At 39.3% G+C, this 5574-nt stretch overlaps 1 non-coding gene across 1 annotated transcript; it reads left to right on the forward strand.

Annotated features, from left to right (window-relative positions):
• The first annotated feature begins 3399 nt into the window (after positions 1–3399).
• TRNAT-AGU (transfer RNA threonine (anticodon AGU)) lies at positions 3400–3473 on the forward strand. The gene has a single exon. It is a non-coding gene; the product is annotated as a tRNA-Thr (tRNA).
• The last annotated feature ends 2101 nt before the right edge of the window (positions 3474–5574 follow it).

The raw sequence follows: 5574 nt of genomic DNA on the forward strand, positions 1-5574 counted from the left end.
CCACACAGGGACTTTCCCAATCCCAATCCATCTACCACTTTAGAATTTCAAGCTAGCTGAATCTCTTCTCTGGATCTTTTTTTTCCAATGGCTAACACAATTTCTTTCAGGTTTCTCTCCTTTTCATTCAAAATTAAGTACAGGAAAGGGTCTCATCACTTCATCTACCTGCTGGGAGGAAAAAATTGTGGGGCAAGGAAGGATTTATTAGAAGCTGGATGGAATCTGAGATTTGCTTAGCTCTGACTCTGTGGTTTCTAGCTTTGTCCTTTGAATTATATGGGAGTTGAAGAGCCTCCTGGGAAAAGAACTTAAACAGATACTCATGGCAAGTCAGAGTAAGTGAGGTAGGGGCGCTCAATAGAAAGTAAATTGCAAGAGGACTTGCAGAACCACTTGGAGATAATTTACTTCAAAAGAAGAGAAGCCTTGCGTGACTAGTCAGACTCAGTGATAAAGTCTGAAGGTCTGTGGGGAAAGAGGCCCCAAGTACCAAGATGGAGAACTTTTATTTGAACCCACTCTGACCCCTCCATCCAGACAGATATGTGTATCCTGGAAAGATGGGAGCAGCGAGTCAACTAAAAGAGCTTTCCACCAAAACTGATTGTGCATCTCTAAGAGACCGAGATGTGAAGGAGGGAAAGACCAGCTAGCCAGAACAGCAGTGGGCATCAAGTGATGGCATAAAAGCCTGGGGACAATCAAGATGCACCTACATACCCTGCTTCCTTACCAGACCTGTGATCTGGGTCAGGGATACATTTCTTCCATTTGGCTGGGTTATCTTCAGAAGACCCCCATGTCCATAATCGTTTCTTTTCTTTTACACATTTGCCTTTCTCAAGATTTGACTCACAGCTCAATGCATCTGTATTCAAGTATTTGTTTTGTATATGTAGCACCACCATACCTCTTCTTCTGAAAACATGTTTTCATGTTTCCTTTCTAACAAGGTGAACACCTCCATTGTCATATTTCAACATGAGGATCCTCCCTTCAAGTTTCTGAGACCCCTAAAGCTATATATCCCTTCTTGTATTAAAATATCAAAATTATTCTATTTCATGGAACTAATAAGTCTTTCTAACCCTTGCCTAGTTTTCACCTTTCAGTCCCTGAGCTTCTCCCCTCAGTCTTATGCTTCTGGATAAGCAGTAACCAGTTCTACAATTTTATCTGAATCATCACTGAAAACACCATGAGCTTGCCAGTCCTCATGTGATAATAGTTCTAATAATGATGATGACAGGTACCACTTACTGGGTACTTACTGTGTTTCCCCGAAAATAAGACCTGGCCAGACAATCAGCTCTAATGCATCTTTTGGAGCAAAAATTAATATAAGACCCAGTCTTATTTTAATATAAGACCCGGTCTTATATAATATAATATAATATAATACCCGATATAATATAATATAATACCCGGGATAATATAATATAATATAATATAATATAATATAATATAATATATATAATATAATACTGGGTCTTCTATTAATTTTTGCTCCAAAAGACACATTAGAGCTGATGGTCCGGCTAGGTCTTATTTTCGAGGAAACATGGTACTATGGGCTATTTATGTATGCAGTATTATCTCTTAACTTTGCATGGGATATTTTCATCCCCACTTTATAGATGAAAAAACTGAGATTGAAGAGCCTGAATAACTTGCTCAAAGTTCCCAAGGTATTAAGTGGATGGGCTGGTCTAACAGGGCCCAGACGACATCCTCAAAAGAGATGATTGAAGCAAGTTTAGTGAAGGGAGCATTTTAACTATGAGCAGCATTATAGAAAACTTGTAAGGAGTGATAAAGCAACCCATGGATAGAAATAGCAGGTAGCTTTTTACTATGAAGGGGCAAGAAGGGCCAGTGGATACTAGAGCCTGGAGAGAAAGCTGTAGGAGAGGAACATCTGTCAGGAGCAGCCATGGCCAAACTGTAGCCCAGCAGAGAGCGAGAGCTGGGAAAAGAAACATCCCGACCTCACTTGCCACCCTCTGATTACCTGCCACTACCTCACATTGGCTAATCCCAGCAAGAAGCAAGAGAGTAAACCTTAGATCAGCCTTCTAGAACACAGAGCAGGTGCAGAAGGATGGGATATAGGTCTGGGGGAAATGGAGAACGGCCTTCAGAGCTGAGATTTGAACCCTGGTTTGCCTAACTCCAACACTCTTGCTCTTTTAAAGATGCCGTGGCAACTTTATCTCAAACTAAGAGATCATAATTTCAGTTTCTAATATCTTGATCTCCAAATCTAAATTCCACAGTCAGATAGGTGTGGAAAACTTAGGCAGGGAATACTTCCCAGATAACCCTATTTCTTCCAAGCTATCCTTTCAACTAATGAACCGAGGAAGCAGAAAAGAAAGCTGTACTAGTACTCACAAGTTCTGCAGTGCCCTGTTTAGCACAGAAGAATCCCTGAAGATATTGATGACAACATTTGCCTACACAAATGATTCATTACGAAAGGCATATATCTTCACAGACTCTGCCACAGCCCAGACCCATGCTTCAAGAAGCCAGTCCTCTCCTAAGGGTGACTGGCCCAACCCACAGTCCTTTCGAATCCTTTACTCCTTGATTTCCTCTTGGCCTTCATTCTCCTACCTCATCTACCTCTTTCTTAAGGAGGAATACCAAGAGGCATTCATCAAGGTCTTTTACATTCTCCTCAATCAGAGAAATTTGTTAAGACTCCCCGTGACTTCTGGTTACTGATTCGCTATACCCAACATGCCCTCATCCATGCGGGATATTGTCCATGACTTTCCCAAAGATGAGGAAATTGTGATTGTATTGGTCAGCTCCCAAGACAAGAATTGGGCCACTTTTTCAAAAAGGCAGTATGATTGCTTTAAAAAATCCTGTGAAATAGTACATAATTATGTATGCTGAAAAGCCTAAAACACATGCAGGGAAAAAAAACCTTCTAGAACTAATAAATGAATTTAGTAAGGTCATGGGTTACAAGGTAAATACATAAAATCGATTATATTTTTAATGGACTATCAATGAAAATTTAAAAAACAAAATCAAAGAAACAATACCAATCATAATAACAAAAATGAAACACTTAGGGATGCATTTAACACATACATGCGTAATAACTATGTATAGTGTCGGGTGGGTACTAGACTAATTAGAGGGATCACTTTGTAAATTACATAAACGTCTCACCACTATGCTGTACACCTGAAACCAATAAAAAATAGTATTGAATGTCAGTTGCAATTGAAAAATTTAAAGAAACATATATGTAAGACCTGTACACTGAAAACTGTAAAATGTTGCTGTGGCAAATTAATAATACCTGAATAAATTGAGAGATATGCTTATATTTATGAATAGTAAGTCTCAATATTATTAAGATATCAATTCTTGGGTGGCCGGTTAGCTCAGTTGGTTAGAGCGTAGTGCTAGTAACACCAAGGTTGCTGGTTCAATCCCTGCATGGGCCACTGTGCGCTGTGCCCTCCTTAAAAAAAAAAAAAGCTATCAATTCTCTTCAAATAGATTTACAGATTCAATGTTATCCCTATCAAAACCTCAGCAGACTTTTTGGTAGAAATAGACACGATGATTCTATAATGTATGTAGAATTGCAAATAATCTAGAATGTCCAAAACCATCTTGAAAAAGAAGCACAAAGTTGAAGGACTCATCCCACCTGACTTCAAGACTGACTATAAAACTATAGCAATCAAAACACTGTGAAATTGGTGTATTGATTGACAAACGGACCAATGAAACAGATTCGAGTTCACACATACATATTTGCAGCACAAGTGAAGGTAATTCAATGGGGAAAAGGCAGTTTTCCACCAACGCTGCAGGAATGACTGGGTATCTATACAGGGAAAGATGAGCTTCAACACTTAACCTCACATCACACACAAAAATTAATCTGAAATAGATCATAGAGCAAACATAAAACTACAACTGTAAAACTCCTAGAGGAAAACATGAGAGAAAATCTTTGAGACCTTGAAATAGGCCCACAAAAGGCATGAAACATAAAAAAAAAAAACTTTTTTTTTAAATAAAAATAAAGACATTTTAAAAACCGGATAAATTTAACAGCAATAGTCCTGAGGCTACTGCCCAGGCAGTTTAGGCCAGTTTGGCATCCAGATGAGTCTCTTTCTCTCTGCTTATTTTTGCTCTTGTGTTAACAAGCATGTGGAATTGACCGTTGGCTAAAGTTTCTGAGTTCTCCATAGCTTGAGGAAAAATGCTCCGGCCTGCCAAAGTTCTCTGCGTCCAGTGGCATCTCAATCCCAGCTAACAATAAAACATAAACTTGCCTTTGTTCTTTGTAAATGTATATCTTTGTAAATACATAAGGAAAAGAAGAGGCTGAGCCAAGAAAGAATTTATGTTTTTCTGACTCCTAGGCCAAAATAATAGCTAACACCATCAACCCTCAGTGACTACCACAGGCTTCACGCACGGTTGCCATGCTTTGTCTCATCCCATGGCTTAAGAATCAGTGTCCCCTTGTGTGTTAAATTAGAATCCTTCAACTTCATTAATTGGAAGCCACATTGGCTGGCCCTGACCTAGAGAAGAAAAATTTTTCCCAAGAGGATATTTCAATCATAATCCACACTGCCACTTTGGAATAGAGTTTTCCTGCTGTGGATATTGTCCCTATGACTGAAACAAAAGTCCCCCTAAGGGACCCATCCCTGGCTTCACTGAGAACATGGGCATTGATAAAGATGTGTCTCTACTAGCAGGACTCAGAAATGTTTTAACTGCTTGAAACTCCCATCAGTTCCCCTCAGGGTTAGGACAATGAGATAGGCTTTAGAAACCTAAAGGTAAAAGCAGTTGAGCCTGAAGACATTCTTTTTTAAGCAAAAGCACACATCAGTGGTCTCATAGCTATGAATCCACTGAATCTGACCCCTGGCTTCATCCCTTGTTAGCCCTGAACATATGAACTTGAGTCTTCATTCTTCTGCATGAACTCAGGAACTTCTGAATTTCTGGTCATGCTGAAACCATGCCTCAGCATCTTAGGATTCTCTTGATGCCTGCGATTCCTTTGGATGTAGTCCCAGCTGACGCACTTTACCCAAGCATTGGTCACTGTTCTGTTCTTTAATAAGAGCACAGAGCGGAAAGGCTTTTGAGGTTTTGTTGCAGGTATATCTCAGACTCCAGTTCAGTTCTTTTCTGGCCCATGGAGACACAAGATGGTCCTTGGCTTCCAGGAAATTCCCCTCTGGTTCAGGAGAAATTGGAGCAAATCCCACAATTTTTTGAGCTCAGACCTGCCCTATTTACATGTGCAATAACTTCACATACTTGTATATCCCACACACGAGGAACGTAACATAAAATGTGTCTTCCTTTAGAGGCTGCATTCATGAGATCTTCAGTCTAAAATTAATCAAAGTACAACAAATTAACTGTTTAGCAGAAACCTTACTTGAATTCTAGATTTTAACCTAAAACATGATTACTTACGCAGTGCGCTATCTTGATCTCCTTTGTATATCATTAAAGACGGTATTTCAATTACTTTTGTATGTTTGCTCTGTTTTCAGTTAA

Source organism: Rhinolophus ferrumequinum, chromosome 12, assembly GCF_004115265.2.
Source record: "Rhinolophus ferrumequinum isolate MPI-CBG mRhiFer1 chromosome 12, mRhiFer1_v1.p, whole genome shotgun sequence".
Classification (NCBI taxonomy): domain Eukaryota; kingdom Metazoa; phylum Chordata; class Mammalia; order Chiroptera; family Rhinolophidae; genus Rhinolophus; species Rhinolophus ferrumequinum.